At 40.4% G+C, this 26,837-nt stretch overlaps 1 long non-coding RNA gene across 2 annotated transcripts in view; it reads right to left on the bottom strand.

The window, feature by feature from the left end:
- Positions 1 to 19,405, bottom strand: part of LOC105875971 (uncharacterized) — a 47,058-nt gene extending 27,653 nt beyond the window's left edge. For both annotated transcript variants that reach the window (XR_012919735.1, XR_012919736.1), the window contains exon 1: positions 17,698 to 19,405. This is a non-coding gene — a long non-coding RNA (uncharacterized LOC105875971). The remainder of the gene's footprint in view (positions 1 to 17,697) is intronic.
- Positions 19,406 to 26,837: the final 7,432 nt, after the last annotated feature.

Below are 26,837 nucleotides of genomic sequence, written 5' to 3'. Positions count from 1 at the left end.
GCCACGCCGCAAGAAGTGCCCTGTTCCAAGGAAGCAAGAAGTTAAAATGAAAGCCATGCCACCACGATGGCTTCTGCCCACCTCCAACTGGGACTGCTCGTAATGGAAAGAGGAAAAAAAGGATTTTCCTTCTGGTCCGAGAGAAAGGGTTCAGTGAAAAGATGGCCAGGTGGCTGGAAGACAGACACCAAAATAACTATCATGTCAAAAGAACTACGGCATCCCAGGAAGTAGCCTAGATAAGCTGGATGACAACCTCGGGCCTCCCCCTGACTGGGGGACTCCAAAATGGCCACAAATCAGGGAGGACTGAGGGCCCATCTCCGCCCTCATGTGACATTCGAGGCAGTAAACAGTGACCGCACGTTTCATGCCGTACTGGTGAAGCCTGGAACATTTAAGTTCCATACTTGCCCTCCTCTGGCCTTCACAGCAACTCCATGAGGTAGGAACTCGCGTTCCCATCTTACAAGTGAGGAGACGGAGGCAGAGGGAGGTCTCCCCAGCATCACTGGTCTAGAAAGGCGAGCGCTCGTGCTGGGTGGGAAGCCAGGACCTACTCCAAACGCTGCGCCGTGCCGCGTCCACTCGGCGTGTTTGGGTTATCTGGACAGAGGCCTAGAGGCGAACTCTGTGCTCTCACAGCCTGCTGATGCACAGGAGGGTGGGGGCCGACATCGTGGCCACCCTTGATCCTCTGTGTGCGATACACCCACGTATGGGCTATGACCCTGAGCGTGAGACGATGCTAATTGCCTTCCAGTCACAATACAACTGCTCCAGTGAGAACTTCGAGTATCTGCCTCCTGTTTGGCCCTTTCTGAGGGAGCCTGCCACACGTGCAGGCCCTGCTACCCCACACACGCTCTGGAGCACATGACATGACATGGCATGTTAGCCACTGACAACTGGACCGAGTGGCACCTCAGCCTGTAAGCTGGCATGGGGCAATTCTAAGCCCAAGAGGGGACTCCCATATTGGGTAGTGACTGAGTCAATAGATCCTCTCTTTTAAGGAATTACAAGACCAGGCATGCAGAAGGAAGCAGCTAGTAGCAGGTATAAAGCCGAGTGCCATTCAGAGCCATCAGAACAAAGAGAACTCAGAGTGACCGAGTCCAGCTAATGGTAGAGAATTGGAGTTGACTTAGGGAAGTCCTGATTCTGAGGGGAAAAGAAAAGTCTGTGCTACTAGAATCACAGCGTCCTCTTAGACCTGGTGGGACTCATGATTCCTGGCAATAGGACTGTTCCTGGGTCCCCTGTAGGCCTGGCGACATGACTGTATCTGGGTCTAGGTGAATCCTCAGAGGGAAGCCATTCAATCTTCGAGTTAGTCTGAGTGAGTTTCTGACCACACAGCTAGCAACCATCAAAATGATTACATGTGAAACCAATAATCAACAATAACAAGAGCTTCTGTTTCAAAGAAAATGTTTTGGGAATGGGTGTTTCTTCCAATATAACCTTGAGACTCAGCAGCACCAAAGCAGGAAGCAAACAACAGCAGCAGGTTTGTGGGGAACACCTCTGACGGGGCTTTTCCGTGCTGTTACTGCCTTGTTAGTGCTCCTGGTCATCATCCCAAATCTCATGAGTGTTTCTCCTTAGCCTCCATTTATCCACACTCATGGCCTTGGTTTTTTTCCTGACAATGAGATTCTAACACTCCTGGGAGTTGGGCAGCAAAAAGCACTAATAACAAACGAGTACATTAGCTGGAGCCTTCTGCTGCCATCTCTCTCTCGGGAACATTGCTATGTCTTTGTTGGCTTTTGTCTACTTCCCTGGGCCAATCTACAACCAAGCAAAGCCAACAGTGGTCTGCTCTCCTCCCCCCCCCCACCAGGCTCTGCAGAATATCCCAGGCTATTCAGGGCTTGCCATCAGAGTTTTTACTCTCTTCAAAATTTTAACAAACACAACTCTACTCTCCCACCTCCAAGGCACACCGCTGGCCCTGACCAATAATCATGTTGTACTTTTCTCATGCCTGGGACTTTGGATGGCTATGGGGCCAGAAAATCCCAGTGATTCCTAAAGCCTGAACTCTGGTTTGCTGCTGTTATTAGGAAGGTCTTAAAGTATTTAAAACTTTAAAGAAAATAATTTTTCTTCAGGTGTGAGACTATTCATGTATTACTACTAAGAGTCTCTCTCTCCACCACACCAGATCTTGACAATGCTCATTACAGAATATAAATGATACAGGTTTGTAACATACAAACTTACTTATTAAAACACAAGGTTATTAACTGTGAGTTACTCCAGGAGAGTGTCAAAGTTTGATGCATCTCGGTCTCCTCGCAACCTAGCATGATGCCTGACACATGAAAAAGGCTCAAAAATAGTGAAATGAGAGAGAGAGAGAGAAAGGGAAGAAGAGAGATGAATGAACAAACAAGCCATAGGACCATGCAGCAAAACCATGAATTTCATATTGTAAAACCTCTCAAATATATCCATCCCAAGGTGAAAAGGAGATGAATCCCCCAAAACTGCCTATCTTATTCCTGACTTTTCTTGATCACCACAGTCTTCTTCCAAGTCAAATAATCCATTGGAAGTATAAATTCTGTGATGAAAAATAAAGGCCTAAATTAAAGTCCCCAGCCACTAAGAAGGACCAGAACTAACCTATTTGTGCCTGTAACAATGTGGAGATTCATTTCATGTTTTTAAGGTTGATGTTTACAGATGTCACTGGGCTGCGTGGTCTTATTGGGTGTCCTTTTAAACACCCCGCTGAGAGTTATTCTAGAACAAACCAACTCTGGCTATAATAAGCACATGGATTACTTTTAAGCCAAAATTTAAATGTTAAATTATGTAGCTGAAACTTCTTTCTTTAAAAGAGTGACTCTTACTAGCCAAGCCAGCTCTATTTTAAGAAATTGGCAACATCATTATCTAGTGTTTCCAATGTGGTTTAAAAATCGTACATACTGCACTTTCAACTGTTTCACTGAAGTTCAACATCAACACAAACATGAAAAATAAAAGCTAGTTTTTATTGAAAAGATATCCACAGAGGACAGATATCTTTGAAATAGATATCCGGTAGGAATGACCTTGGTGAGGTGAACAATGAAACCTTTAATTATATCCCTGGTCACTAACGGCCAAATGACACTGTGTAGGTAAAGACCATCTCTCAGTTGTCAGAAGGCCAATATAATTTATAATGACATAGATTCTAATTCCTCACAAGGACAAGCAGATCACCCCTCAAGGAGTTTGCATTCTAAAGAAAGGAGACAGAAAATAGACAGTAAAGTTGATAAATTATTATATTTAAAAAAATTATAAATTCTATTGGAAAAAGAAAAAAAGTTCTGCAAGGTCAGGGGTGGGAAATGTGTGGGGAGGAGTAATAGTAAGTAGTCCAGGGCAGGCTTCATTGAAAGGTCAAAGACTTAAAGGAGATGAAACTGAACAAACTGCTGTGAGATTTATTTATATCTTTGAGTCTTGCCATCAGGACCTCAGCACACAGAATCGCCCAGCCCCCAGGATTCCAGCAGAGCCCTGGGGGCTAATGACAGGAAAGGTGAGAATCCTAGCATTTCTGTGCTCTTCCAACAGGGTGAGATGCTGGCCCTGGTTCTGCACCGGCTGTTTAGCGATGGTCCCTGACCGTGGGCTCCAGCGCTACCAGTGAGCCAGGAGCCCAGCAGGTGTCCGCGTGACGAAGGCCCTCCTTCCACCCTGCAGGCCGCCTCGCCAGGGTTTTAGATTCCCTGCATCATCCTCCAGGGTCAAGTGTAAGGGAAGCTTTACACTAGGTTCGTTCCAATTGAATAAATTTATACATCCATATTGGAGATTACAGTAATGGTGATGGAAAGTGAGACCAGGACACATTTCCACATTCAGAAAACTGAACTTTGATCTGAGAAGGTAACCACTGAACAGACATAAAGCACATCCACAGTCGATAATGGTTCACCCAACACTGAAAGCCATTTTAACAGTATTGTAAACTTAGACTGAAAGTGAGTCTGTAAGTATCTATACACTTTGGATTTTGCTATATTATACATTATTCAGACATTGCTTGCATTTTCAAGCTAAAAAAAAAAAAAAACACTTTGTAATGTTTTCCCTTTTCTTTGGGTTCTCTCTCAGGGCTGCCAGAGATCTGGTTACCCTTGGCCCAAACCCCAGTGGCATAGGCTGAGACAGTCAAAAGCCTTCCAATTCTCTCTAGATATTCTTACAGTTTACTTCCTTTCACCAATTCCACCTTTCCTTGTCTGCCCTGGTTCCTTTCTCCCATATACATTCAGAGCCCAGTTCCTACATTGTACCACTTATTGTGGTAAAATACACAACATGAAATTTGCCACATTAACCACTGAAAGTGTACAATTCAATAACATTAAGTACATTCACGATGTTGTGCAACCACCACCACTAGCTAGTTCCAGAACCCTTTGATCACCTCAAACAGAAACTCCATAACCATTAAGCAGTCGCTGCACCTTACCCACAAGCAACCGCTGCTCTACTTTCTGTCTCTGTAGATATTTGTCTCCTCTGGGTAATCCACATAGATGGAATGATACAAATGTGACCTTTTGCATCTGGTTTCTTTCACTTAGCAAAGTGTTTTCAAGGCTCATCAACATTGTTTCTTTCAATGGCAGAATAATATATCATTGTAGGAATGCACCACATTTGCTGGTCCATTTGTTCATTGATGGACATTTGGGTTGTTTCCACTTTTTGGCCATTGTGAAAGGTGCTGCTGTGAACATTCACATACAAGTTTTTGTTTAACACCTGCTTTCAATTTTTTCCTACATTAGGTTCATTAGGTCTTTTTTTTTAAGCCTTTTACTCTAAGCATGATCTAAAGTTGGTAACTTTACCAATGATGTGGGAGGTGATGAGGAAAAGCCAGGAAGAGTCACATCACAGAGCGGTTTGCCTTCCACTGTCTCTATCTAGCTCCAGATCCTTGGTTTCCTGTAGGGGCCACAAACAAATCTTACATATTTCACTCAGATTTGTTCTTTCCCCTTGAGGTATCAATTTTTAGTCCAAGAAGGTTTATCAAGGAAATTCTTCTAAAGAAAAACAGCCCTCTTGCCAAAAAGAATTCTGCTGAATATAATATTTTTCATCTTGTTACATGAGGACCTTTGAAGAACTGGCATGGGCCATAAGCTGATAAACCCAAGAAGCCAGAAAGCACACATTAGCATGGTTTTCCTATGATGAGGGAAAACATGCTTGTAGCATAGATATCTACATTCTGCCCCATAGGTAACCTATTAGTTATTTGTGTACTAACAGTCAATGAAATTTGGACCTAAATCAAGATGAGCATCTTTGGGGAACCTGATATAAATAGATGCAAGAGAGTATAAAGCTCCCAAACAAATCAAAGCAGTGGGATAATCTAGCTGTTTGACTGACATCTAGGTTCCCAATACACTTCACATTTTGCCCCTGTTTTGGCCTTGCCCCTCCCTGCAGAACAATGAGAGATAAGATCACCAGAAAATCCAGAATTTAGCTAGAATCAGAATGGAGGGGTTACTCAGCTTGTCACAGCTACTGAGATGGAAATGTCCAACAATTGTACACTCAGCTACAGACAATCTGAACAGTGGATGTAGTAGCAAAAAAGAGAACATAACTTTTCTGTCAAATTTAAGTCAATGAACTTATTGATGCCTACTCTATGCTAGACATCGTATGAAGTACTGAGGATACACTGATGAAAGTCAGATTTGCCCATCTCTCAAAGGATTCACTCTTAGTAGAGAGAGAAAAACAGCCAAGCAATTATTGTTGTGTGAAACTAAACTGAACATAAATTGATGAAGAAAATAGGGAATTACTGGGAAGATGGAATAACAAGCACATGATGCCACATGAGGGGAATTTTGATTATGCATAAGCCTTTTTAAGTCCATCCTTCTATCTCCTTTTCTGTGACCTATTTCAAGCCCTTATGACTCTCACTTCATCTCCTGAGTTTAGTTGCTAACTGGCCTTTCTGCCTCTAGCCTGGCCTCCCTATAGAGTACCCTCTAATCTGTCACCAGAGTTACTCATATAACATTTAAATCTAATAATAATGACTCACACCGTATTTTTCTATGGGTCAGGAATTTGCTTAATATTTTACATATATTATTCCATTCTATCCTTATCTTACAAATGAGGAAGCTGAATGAGAGAGTAAAGTTAGAGATAAGATAAGTGGCAGATCTAGGATTTAAAACCAGTTGTGTGTGACTCCTATTTTGTCTGCCTTTGACTATTACTATACACTGCCTCCTCTATTAGGCAAAATTCTTCATTGTGTAGAACTGATTAAAACAGAAAGGGGTTTATTAAAGAATACTAAGTGTAGGCCGGGCGCTGTGGCTCACGCCTGTAATCCTAGCTCTTGGGAGGCCGAGGCGGGCGGATTGCTCAAGGTCAGGAGTTCGAAACCAGCCTGAGCAAGAGCGAGACCCCGTCTCTACTATAAATAGAAAGAAATTAATTGGCCAACTGATATATATATAAAAAAAATTAGCCGGGCATGGTGGCGCATGCCTGTAGTCCCAGCTACCCGGGAGGCTGAGGCAGAAGGATCACTCGAGCCCAGGAGTTTGAGGTTGCTGTGAGCTAGGCTGACGCCACGGCACTCACTCTAGCCTGGGCAACAAAGCGAGACTCTGTCTCAAAAAAAAAAAAAAAAAAAAAAAAAAAAAAAAAAAAAAGAATACTAAGTGTAGTTTTGCTTCCACTCAAGATGTAGAAAACCACAAGAGAATGTTATTCCTACCTAACAATATGGAAAAACTAAATAATTTAGTTTACAAAATTTTAACTTCATTGAGCCTAACAGATCACAAGAGCCTTGTAAAAGCTGCAGATAGAACATTTACACAAAGAAAAAAACCTCCAGTGTCCTGGGCCACTCATGAAGCATAAGGTAACAGCGGCTTGTTGGTGGTAAAACCAGCCTGAGCAAGAGCAAAACCTCATCTCTACAAAAAATAGAAAAATTAGCTAAGCATTTTGGTACACACCTGTAGTCCTTGTGACTTGGGAGGCTGAGGCAGGAGAATCACTGGAGCCTAGGAGTTTGAGGTTGCGGTGGGCTATAATGACACCAATATATTCTAGCCTAGGCAACAGAGGAACCTCTGTCTCAAAAAAAAAATTTTTTTGGGGGGCCGGGCGCGGTGGCTCACGCCTGTAATCCTAGCTCTCTGGGAGGCCGAGCCGGGCGGATCATTTGAGTTCAGGAGTTCGAAACCAACCTGAGCAAGAGCGAGACCCCGTCTCTACTATAAATAGTAAAATTAATTGGCCAACTAATATATATAGAAAAAATTAGCCGGGCATGGTGGCGCATGCCTGTAGTCCCAGCTACTCGGGAGGCTGAGGCAGGAGGATTGCTTGAGCCCAGGAGTTTGAGGTTGCTGTGAGCTAGGCTGATGCCACGGCACTCACTGTAGCCTGGGCAACAAAGCGAGACTCTGTCTCAAAAAAAAAAAAAAAAAAATTTTTTAAACATATCCACACACACCCCTAGACACATCAGAATCAAACTGCTAGAAATCCATGTGGAGAAATAAGCTAGATAGCAACCAGAAAATAAGATTATATAATAAGGAAGAAAGATATATGACATACAGCATACTTTTTGTTAAAACTATGAAAGCCAGAAGACAATAGAAGTAGCATTGCTTATTCACAGAAAAGAAAAAAAGGGAGGCATTAACAGAGAACTTTAAAATCATGATGGAATAAAGAGTTTTTCAGAAAAAGAAATCGAGACAATTCATTGCCAGCATTGATGCACTACAAGAATTTTAAAGGTAGAAAAACTATGAAACCAGAAGGAAATTTTGATTTATACAAAGAATTGAAGAGTCTTAAAGATTATAAAAAACAAACAAAAAAAAGTAAATGTTAAATTTTTTCTTCATTTTTGCTCTTTTTAAAAGATCGTTTAAAGCAAAATATTAATAGTAACTAAGTATTATGAGGTTATAACATATGTAGAAATAAAAAGTAAAACAACAGCACAAAGGATGAGAGGCAGGAAATGAAAGTATACTGGTATAAGATATATTATTTGAACATTAAGTGTGAAGAATTAAAGATGTATACTGTGAATCCACGAGCAATAATTTAAAAAAATACATGCAACTAATAAGCCAATAGTAGAAATAAAATGGAATTATTAAAAATACCCAATAACTTCAAAAGAATACGGGAAAACAGGAGAATAAAAACAAAGAGGAGATGGGACAAGTGAAAAACTAGCAAGATGGTAGGTACAAATCCAACCACATGAATGATTACATAAAATGTAAATGATGTAACTCAATTATTAATAAAAGGTAGAGATTGTCAGATTGAAAGAAAAATCCACCACATGGAAGCTATTTTAAATATAATGACATAGATATATTAAAAGTTAAAGAATGGGGAAAATATACTATAAGAACACTACTCAAAAAAGAGCTGGGGAGACTGTATTAATGTCAAACAAACAAATAATATTTACAGACATAAAGAGAAGGTAAATTCATAAAGACATAAGAATTCTAAATGTCTTTGCACCTAACATCAAAGGCTTCAAAATATATAAAAGACAACTGACAGGGTTAAAGGAAAAATAGACAAATTCACAGATGTATATGGAGACTTCAACACTCTGCCTGAGTATTTGATAGAACAAGTACCCCCAAAAATCTACAATGATACAGATTACTTGAACAACACCATAAATTAACTCAATTGGGTCATTAACAAACTCAATTGGTCATTAATATCAATTAGGTCATTCATTAATTTGACCTAATTAATATTAATTAGGTCATTAATATCAATTAGGTCATTAATTTGACCTAATTGATATTAATAGACTACTTCACCCAGAAGCAGAACAAACAGGTTTTCTAATGTACATGGAATACTCTTCAGGATAGACCAGATTTGGTGCCATAAAACAAAACTCAATAAATTTAAAAGGATAGAAATTATACAAAGTATATTCTCAGAACAGATTGGAATTAAATGAAAAATCAATAATAGAAAGATATTCGGAAGATCCCTAAAGATTTGGAAACTAAACAATCTACTTTTAGATAATCCTTGAGCCAAAGAAGAAGTCACAATATAAATTAGTCAATATTCTGAATAAAATTGAAAACATAACATATTAAAGTTCGTGGAATGCAGCTAAAGTAGTACTTGTAGGGAAATGTATAGCATTAAATGCTTGTATTAGAAAAGAAAAAAAGTCTTTAATCAATGATCTAAGCTTCTACATTAAAAAACTAGGAACATATTGCTTCTCAATCTTTTGGCTAAGTATAAAACACTAGGAAACGAAGATCAGGTGAAATCAAAGAAAGAAAAGGAAAGAAATGATAAAGATAAGAGCAGAAACCACTGAAACAGGACATAGAAAATTAATCCAGAAAATTCGTGAAACCAAAAGCTAATTCTTTGAAAAGTTCAATAAAATTTATAAACATTTAGCTAGATTGATCAAGAAAAAAGATACAATTATCAATATCACAAATAAAAGAGGAGATATCACTACAGATAGCACAAATATTAAAAGGGATAATAAGGAAAAATTAGAAATAACTTTAGGCCAAGAAATTTGATAACTTACATGAAATGGATGATTTATTTGAAATCAATTGTATATACTAACTACAAAGAGTTGGATAGTGAAATTTGAAAATACCACTTACAAAAGCATTATAAAATAAGAAATAGGAATAAATCTAACAAAAATTAAAATTGAAAAGCTGATTCTAAAATTTATATGGAAATGTAAAGGATCCAGAATATCCAAAACAATTACTGAAAAAGAACTAAGAGTACTCACATTACCTGCTTTCAGGACAGTATGGTATTGACATAAAAATGTAACAGAATAAATAGTTCAAATACAGACCTTCATATAAGTAGTTAATTGATTTTTGACAAAGATGCCAAGACAATTCATTGGAGAAAGAACTGTGCTTTCAACGACGATGCAAGAATAATTCACCAAAAATCCACATACTCACTGATAGAAAATTTTTAATCTTTCTTTCCCATATTAAAAAAGCTCAAAATTCATCATAAACTCATAAATATAAGACCTAAAACTATAACATTTCTAGAAGGAAAGATAGGACAACATCCTTGTAACTTTAAATTATGCAGAGATTCCTAAGAACACAAAAAAATCATGAACTATAAAAAATTGATAATTACATCTCTTCAAAAGTAAAAATTCAGCTCTTTGAAAAGTAATGTTAAGTAAATGGAAAGACAAGCCACAGACTTTGAAAAATATTTGGAAAACAAGTATCTAATAAAAGACTTACCTAGGATACATGAAGAATACAATAATAAATATGCAACATAATAAAAATAGATAAAATATTTAAACACATACAACCCCCAAAATGATGAGTGAATACAAATAAGCACATGAAAAGATGTCCAACATTAACTGCGTTTAGACAAATACAAATTAAAACCACAACGATATATCACTATACCTACTGAAATGCCTAAAAGTAATATGACTGACATTAGTAACTGCTGTCAAGGCCTGCAGGGCTAGAACTCAACCTACACTGCTGGTGGGAACACAAAAGGATATAATCACTTTGGAAAACAGTTTGACAGTTTCTTTTTTTTTTTTTTTTCTTTTTTTTTTTTTTTTAAGCAAAGGAATCCACCAGAATGACAGTTTCTTTACAAACTTTAACATACACTTATCATATGATCCAGTGATCTCATTCCTAAATATTTACCCAAGAAAAATAAAAACATGTGTCTACACAAGGACTTGTACATGAATGTTCACCACCTAATAGCATTATACATAAAAGCTGAAAACAGGAAAGAAATCAAATGTCCAACCAATGGTGAATGAATAAATTGTGAAATAACCAAATAAATGAATATTATTTAATAGAAAGAAATTAACTAATATGTACAACAACACAAATGAATCTCAAAAGCATTGTGCTAAGTGAAAAAAAGTCAGACATAAAAGCTTCATACTGCATGATCCATTTTATGAGTGTTTGGAAAAGGTAAGACTCTAGGGACAAAAAGTCAGGTCAGGGGTTGCCAGGGGCTGGGGACAAGGAGAGGGGACTGACTTCAAAGGGGCACAAAGGGAACTTTTCGGGCTAGCAGTCTACATCTTAGGGTGGTGGTTGAACTAAATTATTTGTTAAAACTCATTGAACTATTTAGGTTGGTGCAAAAGTATTGCAGTTTTAGCAGTGTTGACATTTGCCCTTTGATATTAGAATACATTCTTATATAAATATGGTTATGTTATACATCATTTTAATGCACATTTCTCACTTTGTTTTTTTTACTAATGACTTATTGTTTATTTTAGACTATGGAAAGGATGTTAGACAAGAAACAAATTGGAGAGATTTTTCTCATTGAGCTCAAAATGGGCCGTAAAGCAGCAGAGACAACTGGCAACATCAACACATTTGGCCCAGGAACTGCTAACGAATGCGCAGTGCAGGTGTGGTTCAAGACCTTTTGCAAAGGAGGTGAGAGCCTTGAAGATGAGGAGTGCAGTGGCTGCCCATTGGAAGTTGACAACGACCAATTGAGCGCAATCATCACAGCTGATCCTCTTACAACTATCCGAGAAGTTGCCAAAGAATGTCAACCATTCTATGGTCATTCAGCATTTGAAGCAAATTGGAAAGGTGAAAAAGCTATATAAGTGGGTGCCTTATGAGCTGACCAAAAATCAAATCATCATTTGGAAGTGTTTTCTTCTCTTCTGGTACGCAACAACAAACCATTTCTCAATCGGATTGTGATGTGTGGCAAAAAAGTGGATTTTAGACAACCACCAGTGACAACCAGCTCAGTGGCTGGACCGAGAAGCAGCTCCAAAGCACTTCCCAAAGCCAAATTGCACCACAAAAAGGTCATGGTCACTTCCTGGTGGTCTGCTGCTGGTCTGATCCACTACAGCTTTCTGAATCCAGGCCAAACCATTACATCTGAGACATGTGCTCGGCAAATCACTGAGATGCACTGAAAACTGCAACACCTGCAGCTGGCATTGGTCAACAGAAAGGGCCCAATTCTTCTCCACGACACCGCCTGACCACATACTGTACAACCAATGCTTCAAAAATTGAACGAATTGGGCTACGAAGTTTTGCCTCATCTGCCATATTCACCTGACCTCTCACCAACCAACTGCCACTTCTTCAACCATCTGGACAATTTTTTGCAGGGAACACACTTCCACAACCAGCAGGATGCAGAAAATGCTTTCCAAGAGTTCATGGAATCCCAAAGCCCAGATTTTTATGCTAAAGGAATAAACAAACTTATTTCTCATTGGCAAAAATGTGTTGATTGTAATGGTTCCCATTTTGATTAATAAAGATGTGTTTGAGCCTAGTTATGATGATTTAAAATTCACAGTCCCAAACCGCAATTGCTTTTGCACAAACCTTAATATAAACTTTAAAAGGGTGCATCTTATTATCGGCAAGTTATACCTCTACAGACATGACTTTAAAAAAAAATAAAAAGAATATTGGACAGCCCCAATGGATTTCTTAGAGAGATAAATAACCAGGTTTGGAGGCTATGCAGCCAGAAGCAATGCCTGAAATCATGCTGGGGAGATGATGAGGTGAAGACATCTTTGCTGCTACTGGGGAGAGACACTGAAGCTTCCACCACCATCCCAAATCAGTGGACACTTGACCCGACCGACAAGTGCTTGCCCACCACTGCTTCTAAACACTGATGGCTCCATCTCCAGCAAAATGGATTTTGCTTGAGGTCTCTACTCCTTCTCTTCACTATTCAAAGTCTGGAGTGGAGACAGCTGATTGGCAGAGCCAATCACGTGCCTGTTCCTTAACTGCGAATGGGACTGGAAAGAGGGGACTTCACACTTTCAGCTTCTACAATTAGACCAGGCTTGCAGGATGAGGCAGAGAATCTCCTCTCTCCTCTAACAGGAAACAAGTTCCCCACTGTCTCTCTGGCATAATTTTTTTTTTGCTGGGCTGCCAAGAAGAGTAAAAAAGGTCCACTCTATCTCTTATATCATGACCTTAATTAAGAATTTCAGATAAATGTCCAGTTCTTGAAGGATAAAATCTGAACTTTTTACTTGGCATACAAAGCCTGACCCTAATCTATCTTCCCAACCTCAATGTTTACCTCTGGCCCCACCACTTGGCTCATTTTAATCACTCAGGAACTGTCACTCCCCCTCTTCAAGTTCTTCATTCTCATGACTCTGAGACTCTGCTATGCTTGACACATCCTCTTTTATCTCATTCAGGGAGCTCCTACTCATTTGTCAAAGCCTACTTCAGGGAAGCCATGCCCTAGTCCATGGGCCACACCAAACAGGCCCTCCCCTGCACTCTGCTCTTCTAGAGATTTAGTAGGTACTAAATTAACAAGTGGTTGGTGGATGAGAATGCTCCTTCTCCAAAATTAAAGTAATAGCTTCCTAAGAGCAAGATGTACTTTAAAAATAAAATTTATAAAATTTAAAACTCCACTCATACAGTCAAAAGAAGTAACAAAATTTTGGCATTTTGTAGAAATCCTGAACCAACATATGACCTTCGGCCCAATATCCTTATTTTTCACTGTGTCCTGAAGATTCTCCCTGAGCAAATGAGTAAAGCTAAGACATATCTGAAAACTCTCACAAGCCAAGAAACACAAAAAAATGAAACACCCTCAGATCCCAAAGGGACCCACGACCAGGTCCAGTCTAAGCCTGAGCTGAGATGGGAACATGGCACGTAGCTGAAATTTGTTGTGAAATGCTTCTCACTGATAATCGACAAAGTCAACAGTTACCCTGGAGATCCTACATTACTCCCTGCAAAACAAACAAAAAATATAGCTAATGGATACAGCTGATCTGAAACCCAACCACCTCAATCCTACTTCTGTCCCCGCTAAATGACCCAGGTGACTCCATGAGACAAGAAGAGGGGGCAGTCCCGGGGGGAGCGCGATCCCAGCCAGCATCCCTGGTGTGGTGGACAGATCCCACCATCTCCCACATTTCACAACCCCAAGCTGTGTCCCTGGCGCTCATCCCGGGGAGAACTCACTGATCTACTCCCTTCAACCTGGACGGCAAGTCTGCCTCGTATTCCTCTCTGTGTTTGTACATTCTTCGCTCTACAAAGATCCCTTTACATTCATTTATTCTGCCTTCCTTGTTTAAGATGGCAGGGTGCCCTTTGCTTTCTTTCATCTTTGCTTTTCTCTCTAAGCATATAAGGTTTTTGAATCCCTTATTTGTGGATTTTTAAGTTTTCAGTTTCATTTTCCAGGTTTCTTGAAGTCTGTGATGAAGACTCCCCCAACACACCCTCTTTCTAGGTGGGCTCCAGGAATGCTAATTGCAGATAACTGGCAGGCTACTGGCGGAAGCTAATGGCCAAGAGGTGGCAAGAGAAAGGAAATCAGAAAGAGAAACGTGTTTAGCCTAGGTTGCACAGCTCACGGTGGGCACTGGACAGGCCAGAGGCACCGTCAGGAGCTGGAGTGCGCGCTACGGCGACCCTGCCACCTCCTCCCACCAGTGACAAAGGGGTCGTCTGGCTGCCTTGCTGCATCACTTCTTTCTGCCTGTTTACCTCATGGGGCCTGAGAGCAGCTTTCAGGGGCAAAAGAAATGATTCAATTTACTCAGTTCCCAACAACCATTCCTGAGAACTTCTAGAGCAGAATGTGGAAAAAAAAAAAAAAAAGAAAGAAAGAAAAACACCATGTTTTCTTTCACAAGGGAGAAAGGCCGAAGTCATTAGCAAAGGAAAATCTCCAGAGATATCACTGCTTTCCCAAACAACCTCTCTAGGCTTGGGAACACGCACCGTACCCATTTTGTACCCAGAGAGGAAAACACTTTTTATAACCTTACAAAAAAGTTACATAAACAACACTATCCCCTTTGTTGGTTTCTTTTTTTAAAGGATTGTTTTGAAAATAGATAATTTTACTGATGCGGGAGCCAAGAATTGTTGCTCTGTCTTGAGGAGCTGTTGGATGCCCTTTTTGGCAGGATTGTTTGTTTGCCTAAGATTATGCGCGTTTGCTGGGGACATAAAGATGAGCTCGGGAGTGGAGATGGCTGCACCTGAGTGGGGTCGCTGGCGCCGACACATGGCCCCGCTTGGTAAGGAGCACCAGCCCACTCACTCGCCACCGCCTCCAAACCAACCCGAGCTCTCCCTTACCGAAGACACGAAGACAGCTGGGGGTGGAGGATTAAGAATGTCTTTACACTCAAGCTGACCAAAAAGTGACACACAGAAAAGGAACATAAAACCTGACAATATGGAGTGACAAGAGGAAAGAAAAGATGAAAGGTAAGGTACACTGCTGGGTAAAACTCAGCAAGACAGAGCTAATTGTTTTGAGAATGCTATTTCCAGTAAAAGGACATACCAAATAAAGAAATGAAGCAAGCTCCAAGAGAACAGTGGCTTTAAACATGTGCACGCCACAGGAACCTGGTTGGTGCTACTTCTGCATTCCCTGCTCAATCTCAAAAGAGATGTTTCCAATTAACCCAGAGGAAATGGCTGCAGAATCAATGTGGCACTGAAGCGTGGTTACTATTATGCAAAATCATAGGATACAACCTAGCGGCAGGGGGACCCGATCAGTGCATAAGGCTTATGCTTTGATGTAAATCGTGCTTGCAATATAAGTATAGAAATTTCTCCTATATGTTTCCTCAATCTAAACACACAAAAGCTCTAGGAGAGGACCAAAATGAAACTTCCTTCAAATAAGAATGCATCCCACAGATGTTCCTTGTGAGGCAGAAATCTAAAAAAACATTCTCCTGCTAAAATCAGAAGCCTCTGCAGTTGGAGGTATTTTTTGTCTTTAATCATGGCCACGCAGAATAGTAATTTTGATATTAAATGCTCTTCCCTAATAAAAAGATGAAAAGCAAATCTTTGAGAAATTATATGCAGTGTTTAATGCCACAGTTTTAAACCCACCTCTTAAATGTTAGAGGCCGGGCACGGTGGCTCACGCCTGTAATCCTAGCACTCTGGGAGGCTGAGGCGGGTGGATCCCTCAAGGTCAGAAGTTCAAAATCAGCCTGAGCAAGACCCTGCGTCTACTAAAAATAGAAAGAAACTAATTGACCAACTAAAAATATAGATACAAAAAATTAGCTGGGCATGGTGGCACATGCCTGTAGTCCCAGCTACTCGGGAGGCTGAGGCAGGAGGATTGCTGGAGCCCAGGAGATTGAGGTTGCTGTGAGCTAGGCTGATGCCAAGGCACTCACTCTAGCCTGGGCAACAAAGTGAGACTCTGTCTCAAAAAATAAAAAATTTTTACAAAAAAATGTTCGATTTTTCTATGCAATACTACCTCAAAAATAACCAAGTCTTTTCCTTAAATATTGAAGCTTCTCAAGGGTAAAGACTCATTCACTGCTGTGATTGCAACACCAAGCACAGAGCCTGGCTCATAGTGGGACTGGACAAATATTAGTTGAATTATCATTAATATGAACCAACATACACAAAGTTACGCCCATTTTTCTGGACAATGCCTTTCCTGCAAATAGTGTTCGCAGAGTCATTTTCTGAGCAGAGGGGAAGGTTCTTAAATTGGCACATCAGGATCTAGAGAATGAGCTGAAGGTCTGTACTTGTTGATTTACAAAAACACATCAATTTTTATCAGTTTTGAGCTGAGAATCAGCCTGGGAACACAAGAGGAGGCAGAAACATGGGCATGTTGATTCTTTGGAGACACTGTCAGTCAGCAACTCCTGCACCTTAACACAAGTGCGTTCTTTGCTATTTTTCTTGGAAAACCTTGAGAGCGAGCAGTGAGGATGTCTTATCAGCTTCCAGGTATAGGCAAGGCGCCCAGCCACTTCAAACAGGGAAGCAGGGCTGGGGGAGGGACACCAGAGTAACCAGCCCAGGATGCGCCCGCTGGGGCTTGGCAGATACAATACCCCATTATTTCCATGTTACCTGGACTTCCCCTGTTCCCTTTGATTTTTCCAAAAAGCTTTAGTAACACTCATAAGGAAGGCTTTTGTTTACCCTTAAGGAGGAAACAACTGAAAACAAATAGGCTGCACTACCTCTTCTCACTCTATCAAACCTACTTTAACTCTTTGTGATCACATTGAAACAAAAAAGAAAAATGATCCTCCTCCAGTGTAAAGCAGATGTGCCTTCTATGAGAATTTTACACTTGACACAGTGTTTCAACAGCTGTTTTATGTTGCTCTGCAATCATCCACTTCTTCCTTTCTTCCCTAGTGTTCAAGATCGCTGTTTTCTTCCTGTGCCCCTTCTGCATGACATGTTGGAAGGAAAAAGGACCAACGCTATTAATAATACAAGAGGGCAGGAAAGAGTCAGAAATGAGGCATTTGTTTTGGTCCTTATTTCTTCCAACATCACTGCTGATGCACTGGGTTTTTCCCCCACCCCTGGACTGCTCTTCTGAATACATTGTTTTTCTGACATCTTTTAAGCGGCTGTGCCCTTTCACACTGAGATAAAACTGTTCCCCTATCCCTTCTACCAGATAGCTTCAAACTCTACTACAACCTCAATGACAACCTTCTGAAAACAAATAATATACTCTTTGATTTGTCCATAGCATTCAATTTAGCAGTGATTCACATACCATACTGCATTTTGAGCTGCTGGTTTCCATTTGTGAGCTGCTGCTGAATTCTACTGTCTTGGATTCTCAGACCTACTTTGCTATTTTCTGCAGTGTTGAGATGTGTAGCCCTCTTTCCATCTCAGTTAAATTCTCAGCAGGGATTGGAAGCCATCCTCCTTTCCTCTCTAGAATCCCAGGAAAAAGTCTCCAGGACTTGAATTTCTCAGTATCAGCGGTTGAGAAACATGCTGTAGCTTCAAACGACAAAATCGTTGGGGTAATATCATCCCTGCTATATAACAGGCAGAGGAAAATGGCAGGGAACAATATATCAATCCTTTCTGAAAGTTTTCAACACAATTTGCAGAATTCGAATCTGAGAGCTGCTAATTGCATTTGTTCCTTTGTTCACACATTGAGTCACACATATTCCAAGTGCATATTCATTGCCATACAATGTGTTAGTGGCTGGAGAATGGCCTCGATGATGCATTTGCCAGCATCAAAATCTTGCCCAGCATTGTCTGATTGCATGTGTGGGAGTTAGAGTGTTCTAACTTTATTTGTCCAATAATATTTGGTACAATAGACTTTATTAATAAATGCTCTGCCATCTCCCATGGGGATACAAGTTTGATCACACATTTCTGGACTCCAGGGAAGCAGCTTTCTCCTTAGATTACCAAGATTGTCAACGCATTATGCAACTGCGCTGTTTTGTTGACTATGCACAGACTATCAGACAAACAACTGATTCAGGTCCATTTGGTCCATCAACTTGGTAACAAGGACGGATGCCTAAGGCCGTCTATGGTCACATAGCACCCAGCTCATGTAAGGACTCAGCCAGCAACATTTTCTGGTAACACAGGCTAAACGGTACAACTAAACTCTGCCACACAGACAGTATACTGTCCAAAACACATGGGTCATCCAAGAAATATGAAGCCAAATTAAGGCGGCCAGAATTCCCTTTGAAAGGCCAGCAGACAGCATGGCGCCAGCATGGCATTGAGCTCCAGACCAACATCAACTTCTATAAATCAGTGGTGGGAGCATCTAACTTCTTTGGGTGCAGAGTAAACTTGGACCTACCATAAATGCCACATCAGACTTCTTCCTCAGATCCTCTAGTGTCACTTCGCAGAATGCCGAGTATTTTAATAACAGGTCAGATCTAAAGCCACCCAAGTCTTGGGATGTGATTAGTCTACTAAAACTGGAGCCACGATTCATGAAATTCCTCAGATTGGGAAGCAGAAACAGCAACCTTGAGGGTTATCAGCTGGGAGAAGGCATGAGAGCACCTTCTGGGCAGTAATAACAGAAGTGAGATGCACACACATACCTGCAATTTCTGACTAGCCCAGCACCAATCTCACATTTATATTTATTTAGAAAGAGAACTAGAAAGTGGGAGTTGAGTTTCTTGGTGTTGGATAAATCTTACATGCCATTATTCTACTACATACCTTCCCATCCTCCTCCTCTTCACTTCACTGAAACAACCGATAAATGAAAGCAAATACCCAGCCAAACCAACAGCAGTAGCATCAAATTGTGGAGACAAGGGCTTATGAGCATATAACTGTGCTATATGAATTTTTTTTCTTGAGGCAACCAGACCGTAATCACATACTAACTGTAACAGAGTAAGGATTCCTATCCACATTTCCAGGTTTTCACCCAAAAGCTTTTCTGCTAGATAAGAACAAAGGAAAGAGATTTAAAACTAAGCCAGGCTGGCCGGGCGCGGTGGCTCACGCTTGTAATCCTAGCACTCTGGGAGGCCGAGGCGGGCGGATTGCTCAAGGTCAGGAGTTCAAAACCAGCCTGAGCGAGACCCCGTCTCTACTATAAAAATAGAAAGAAATCAATTGGCCAACTAATATATATATATAAAAAATTAGCCGGGCATGGTGGCTCGTGCCTGTAGTCCCAGCAACTCGGGAGGCTGAGGCAGTAGGATTGCTTGAGCCCAGGAGTTTGAGGTTGCTGTGAGCTAGGCTGACGCCACGGCACTCACTCTAGCCTAGGCAAGAAAGCGAGACTCTGTCTCAAAAAAAAAAAAAAAAAAAAAAAAACTAAGCCAGGCTGAACTGCTTTGCTGATGAGGCATTCCCAATAAAGCCCAAGACCCACAGCATTTAATTGTAAGTTATAAACTAGGAAATCAGAGACTTTCAGCTTAGTGTTTTAGAGGGTCGGGGAGAAAACACGCTAATTAAGACATAGTACTGGTTATATTCTGGTGCTCTATTCAGGAATCATGGTACTTAACCAAAAAGCAAGGCTTTTTATTTTTTAAAATTGTGCCAAAGTTCAGTGCAGAAAAAAAAAAATGGAAAAACAAGTTCACAAAATATATATGTATTACATCCAGAATTTTGAAAGACCAATGTATATTTCATTACATAAACCTAAAAATGGCAGAATGTTAACACAAGTTCACAATGAAAAAGGCCAAAGATAATGGTGAGCTGGAAATGTTGTTAGAGTTCATCTGATCTACCCACCCCAAGTTTATAGAAGGAAAGGACAGAAGTCATATCTTACGGACTAGGACAAACCACAGGCAATGCAGCGCTGTTGTCATGAGCAACTCTACTGCCGCACAAAACCCTAACACCCCTGAGCACCCCCACTGCACTGGCTTTGCCATCTTTCCAAAACTACATCTGGTTTGTGGAAGGCTTGAAGATGGTCCAGAGAAGAGCAACAAAAGTTTTTGGAAGAATGGGAAGAGAGGCCACGAAGATGAAAAACAAATGGAATAGCGCAAACAATCCTCTAGAGAAGATGGGGTTGCCAGGCAATAGTTTCTCTGATACCCCCACTGGATAAAGATATGCCTTTGTATGTACCTAAAGGATTTTTTAAATCATCTTAACCACTTTTGCATGTACAGTTCAGCAGCATTAAGAACATTCACATTGTCGTGTCACCATCATTACCATCCATCCACAGAACTCTCTTCATCTTGAAAAATTAAAACTCTGCATCCATTAAAAAATAATTCCTTATCCCCTTCTTTCCCCAGCCCCGGGTAACCACCATTCTCCTTTCTGTCTCTATGAATTTGACTCCTCTAGGTACGTCGCATAAGTGGAATTGTACGATATTTATCTCTTTGCCACTAGCTTATTTCTCTTAGCATGAGGTCCTCAAGCTAAAGGCATTTAACAAGTAGTAGCTGACAATGCTGACCAGCTGTTTTCCATCTTCCATAAGAACAAAGAAAACAAGAGAAAACGAGCTTCAATGAGTGTAAGGGTAGAAAAAGTTGTCAGATGCCAGCATATAAACTGTTTTAAAGAAAAAACTTCTTTAGGACTTACAGAAGTGCAATAAGCAATAAAATAACAACATATATTGAGTTGACTTAAGTCCTTATAAGATCTCCTAAAAATTATGAAAATAATTCATCAAGCCCTAACTGAGCCTCTCGCTGTAATGGTGTGAGCACTACTGAAGAAATAGAACATATGGTCCTTTTCCTTGAAAAGCATACAATTTACTCTGGGAAACAATACAACTTTCTTCAAATTCTTATGGTATTTACCATTTTTACCATAAACCAAAGATGGCACATAGCTTTCAACTCGAGCTTCAACTCTCACAAACTGTTAGAGGCTGCCTAAAGCCCTGTGATGAACTCCCAGTCCACAAGTGAGCAGAGAAGAGACACTGTGATCAGTTACTGTTGTTTGCCAGAGGTCAAGAAGAGACAAACTAGGGTTCGAGTGCCATATTCTTGCCATTCCTGTCAAAATTCTTAGACTCTGTTATACACATCAATAATTGCTTAGCACTGATCAATGTTGTTTCATGTTTGTCTCTCCAGCTGAAGCGAGCATCTCCATGGTCGTCAGTACTGCATTTTCTACTTATTTAGTATGCCCGCAATACACACCATGTGAATACACAACCACAAGAAACGGGTACGACAGCAATGACCGCATCCATCACTCATCCATTTACCTGTTCTCTGGGTCCCATCCTTTTGGTCCTTGTTCCATCAATATTCTTTCTCCTTCCTTCATCCTTTCTTCATTGTTTTCTTTCTTTCTTTTTTTTTTTTTTTTTTTGAGACAGAGTCTCACTTTGTTGCCCAGGCTAGAGTGAGTGCCGTAGCATCAGCCTAGCTCACAGCAACCTCAATCTCCTGGGCTCAGCGATCCTACTGCCTCAGCCTCCTGAGTAGCTGGGACTACAGGCACGCGCCACCATGCCCAGCTAATTTTTTGTATATATATTTTTAGTTGGTCAATTAATTTCTTTCTATTTTTGGTAGAGATGGGGTCTCGCTCAGGCTGGTTTCGAACTCCTGACCTTGAGCAATCCGCCCGCCTCAGCCTCCCAAAGTGCTAGGATTACAGGCGTGAGCCACCGCGCCCGGCCTCATTGTTTTCTTTATCACGTCGTTACCTGGAGTCAGTGACTGTCCCCCATAGCCCATGAACATGCTTCATCTCTTCCATAACTGAAAAACTACCACCATTCCTAGGCTTGTATGTTCCCAACTTCTAGGCTACCTTTTCTCTTGTCCTTTAAAGTGAAACGTAAAAAGAGCGTTGTACACTGGCTGCCTAGAGTCTTTATCTCCCACCTCCTCTTCCAAGCTCTGCAGTCAGGGCTTTCCTTCAGCCACCTGAAACCATTTTAACTACCAGTTAACCATTAGTAGCCAAATTCAGCACACCCTTTCAGCCATTATAGAGTTTGCTATCCCTGGCATATTGGATGCCCTTAACCTCTTCATCCTCCTTAGAAATTTTTTTCGAAGTATTACAGGGTATAAATAATTTTGGTTACATGAATCGCTTTTATAATGCTTGAGTTATAAGAGTGCCTGTCACCCACATACTTTTTGATTATACCCCTTCGGTAAGTTTTCACCCATCCTCTCTTCCCTCTTCTCCCCTCCTCCCTGATTAATTTCCATTGAGTTTTACTTCCCTCTATGCACACGTGTGCCCATCGGTTAGTTCCAATTTAATAGTGAGTACTTGTGTTTGTTTTTCCATTCTTTAGATACTTCACTTAGTATAATGATCTCCAGTTCCATCCAAATTCTTCTAGATATCACCCTAGGCAAAGAATTTATGAAGAAGACCCCAAAGGTAATTACAGCAACAACAAAAATAAATAAATGGAACTTGATTAAATTAAAAAGCTTATGCACAGCTAAGGAAATAATTAACAGAGCAAACAACCTACAGAATGGGAGAAAATATTTGCAAGCTATGCGTCTGATAAATGACTAATAACCAGAATCTACAAAGAACTCAAGCAAATCAGCAATAAAAAAATCAAATAATCCTCCTTAGATTTATCTCATCCTTTACTTTGGTTACTTACATTCCTCCTGGTTATTTCTCTGCTCTGACCACAATTTAAATGGCCATATCCTCAAGGGTCTGTACCTCTTCGTTTCTCACCGTGCAAACTCTGAGCGTTCTCTTCAACAACCGTCACTTATATCTGATAATGCAACTGCCTCGTGCAGAATCCAGCTGGATAGCCCCCATGCATCTCTCTCTCAACAAGTCCAAAATTAAACTCATCATCTTTCTGCCCATGTCCTTCCTCTCATATCAGCCCCTCCACACACACATACCTTATTTCCTATTTTGAGAAATAATACCTTTATCAATACAGTTATCCAAATCAGGAACCTGAGAGTCATCCCAGACTCCTCCCTGTTCTCTGTTCTCCACACCCAGTCACTCCTTATCACCATTCACTCCCCTTCCTTAATAGCGTTCATATGCTGCACCTTCCTGCTGTCAGCGTCCTAGCTCAGGCTTCCATCATCTCTCACCTAGACGACTGCAACCAACCCTTAACGGGTGTCCTCACCTCCATTCTGGGTCCTTTGTGCCACCATTGGAACCATCTTTCAAGCCCACAAACCTGCCCATGTTGCTCCTTTGCTCAAAATTCTTTAATGGCTCCCCATAGGATAAAATCTAAACACCTGAAAGGGCATGTAAGGCCCTTTGTGATTTGGTCCATGTGTAGAGCCTCTTCTACCTCTATCGTTTTCTAATTTAGTCTCCAGCAACAAAAAAAGGTCTTGCCATTCCCAGAACACAATTTTCTCATACAGGTCCATATTCTAAACCTTGCATTGCCCTTCCTTCTGCCTGGATCCCGGTCCCTCGCTGTCCACCTGGTACCCAGCCATCATCCTTCAAATCTCAACTCCAATATGAAGTTCTCTTTATTAGCTAGGACTCCTTAAGCTGCAAGTCACAGAAATACACCTTGACTAGCTTAAGCCTAAGGGGAGTTTATTAGGTTGCATAGCTAGGAAGGATCCTAGAGTAGATCACAGATGTGGTTCAGCATTTCCTCAGACCATGCTCCAGCCTAACCTCTTAAACCAAAGGGTTGTTGTTCCTTGATGCTTCTCCTGTAATCTAAATCTTGATTCAGTTAAGCAGCTTAAAGAGTGTTTTTAAAGACAACAGCTATAGTAATTTAGACTTAGAAATGAGATAAAACAAGTTTTTCTCTAGTTGTCTGCATAACTAGTATCATTTTATGGGCACTTTTATTGTAATAGAAATAAAAGAAGCACATGAAAAAGTTTAAACTGATTGAAAATAACTGAAGCAATTAATGGAATAATTAATTAAATCTGAGATCTCAGATTTTTTTTAAATGAGAAAAAGTTGTTCCAAAAGATAGCTCTGAAATTCTCTGTGGTCTAGTTTTAAATGCCTCAAAGATACTGTCCTAGGAATAAAAAAAAAAAAAAAACATAGAAAAAAAAAGGAGAGAGACATTTAAATAACCTCTGCAAAATCAATCAGTTGACCCACCCAGGGTAGTGAGAAGCCAAGTCCAGTTGTAAAACATCTGTGTAGGAAAAATAAAAAGCATCCGCTCTCATCCATTTTCAAGTTACTATGGAAATGAATTTTCCCAAGAATCTCCTCTTTCTTCTACATCAGCAAATAGAGCCTGTGGGCCAAATCCAGCCCAACACCTGTTTTTTGTAAATAAAGTTTTATTGGAATGTAACCACACCCATTTGTTTCTGTATTGTCTCTGGCTGTTTTTGCATTACAACTGCAGAATTGAGTAGCTGAAACAGAAACTCTGACTCACCAGCTTTTCACAAAAATAAAAATATATACGAACCAGCTTTTTACAAAAAAGCTTGCTGATCCCTATCTATGCAAATAGAAGAATTTTAGAATTTTCTTTACTTCCCAGTGACCATGAAGAGGGGCTTTTGATCTATGATTCAAGATTTCTACAATAATACAGGATTGCACTTATTTTTTCAAATCAAATCATGGATTCCTATGGAGTCTCTTACTAACATACCAAACTCTTTTCTTCTCCTTTTCCTTTTCATGACTTTGGGCAAGGTTTGAGGGATGTAATGGCATGTGACCAATATTTATATTAGATCCTAAAGGGCCTAGAACCTGTATTGAAAAGATTACAGGGGCTGAAGGAAATGAGTAAATCCACTGGCCTTCCCAGTTCGTTTCCATCCCAGAAAGACTCTGAAGACACGGGTAATAGATTCCAACAGCAACATGCTAATGGGCCATTCGCAGATTGTTTCCTATCCTTTAAATCTCCCAGCTCCTATCTATAATTCATTGGGATTAAAGGAGTATTTGTTAATGCTCAACATCATTAGCCATCAGAAAAGGCAAATCAGAACCACAATGAGATAGCACTTCACACTCACTAGGATAGCTATAATCAAAAACACAAATAATAATAAGTGTAGGGGAGAATGTGGAAAAATTGGAATTCTCATATGCTGCTGATGGAACTGTAAAATGGTGTAGCCTCTTTGGAAAGAAGCCTGGCAGTTCCTCAAAAGGTTAAACAGGCCGGGAGCGGTGGCTCACGCCTGTAATCCTAGCACTCTGGGAGGCCGAGGCGGGCGGATTGCTCGAGGTCAGGAGTTCGAAACCAGCCTGAGCAAGAGTGAGACCTCGTCTCTACTATAAATAGAAAGAAATTAATTGGCCAACTAATATATATAGAAAAAAATTAGCCGGGCATGGCGGCGCATGCCTGTAGTCCCAGCTACTCGGGAGGCTGAGGCAGGAGGATTGCTTGAGCCCAGGAGTTTGAGGTTGCTGTGAGCTAGGCTGATGCTACGGCACTCACTCTAGCCTGTGCAACAAAGTGAGACTCTGTCTCAAAAAAAAAAAAAAAAGGTTAAACATAGAGTTACCAGATAGCCCAGCAATTCCACTCTTAGATGTATACACAAGAGAAATTAAGACATACGTCCACACAAAAACTTGTACATGAATGTTAATAGCAGCATAATTCACAATAGCTGAAAATGGAAAAAGCCCAAATCCCCATTCACTGGACAAATAATGGATAAACAAAATCTGTTCTATTTATACAATGGAATATTAGTCAGCAATAAAAAGGAATGAAGTAGTGACGCGTGCTATACCACGGATGAAACATGAGACATGCCAAGTGAAAGAAATAATAAAGACTTCCTCCTTGACCAAACTTTAGTCAGCCTCCTCTAAGCCCTTTTCTCAACTAGACTTCATCCTTGGGCCTTGTGCTCAGGCCTGCACAGCTCAGATTTAGCAAGAATCCTAAATCAGTTTAGCAGAATCTCCCACCCTCAAAGTTTGATCACCCTCAATATATGATCAAATTCCTCCTCCCCCATCATCCTTCAGGTGTCTGAGCCTTCAGCAGAAATCCTGTTAGGGAGGATTAGCAAGAATTCCCCCTCCCCTTGATGTCTCTTATTAGTAATTTTCTACCCCCACCTCCAGTCTCCCACTCAACCTATTTCTTTGTTATAAATCCCAATTGTCCTTATTGTATTGTATTGTACCCTATTGTATTGTATATTGTATTTGAACTAAGCACAGTTCTATACTGGGGTCTCTTTTCCCCAATTGCAATGGTTCCTGAATAAAATATCTTTTTTACAGCTTTAATTATTGTCTGGCTCTGGTTTTCTTTAACAGAAGCCAGCCAAAAAGATCACATATTGTATGATTTCATTTATATGAAATATCCAAAATAGGAAAATCTACAGAGACAGAAAGTTACATTAGTTATTACCTAGGGATAGGGGGTTTGGTGGGTAATGGAGAGTCTGTTAACGGGTACAAAGTCTCTTTTAGGGGTGATGAAAA

This window comes from Microcebus murinus, chromosome 6, assembly GCF_040939455.1.
Source record: "Microcebus murinus isolate Inina chromosome 6, M.murinus_Inina_mat1.0, whole genome shotgun sequence".
Classification (NCBI taxonomy): Eukaryota; Metazoa; Chordata; class Mammalia; order Primates; family Cheirogaleidae; genus Microcebus; species Microcebus murinus.
The sequence above is the reverse complement of the archived record's forward strand: the minus strand, read 5'-3'. Positions and strand labels throughout refer to the sequence as shown.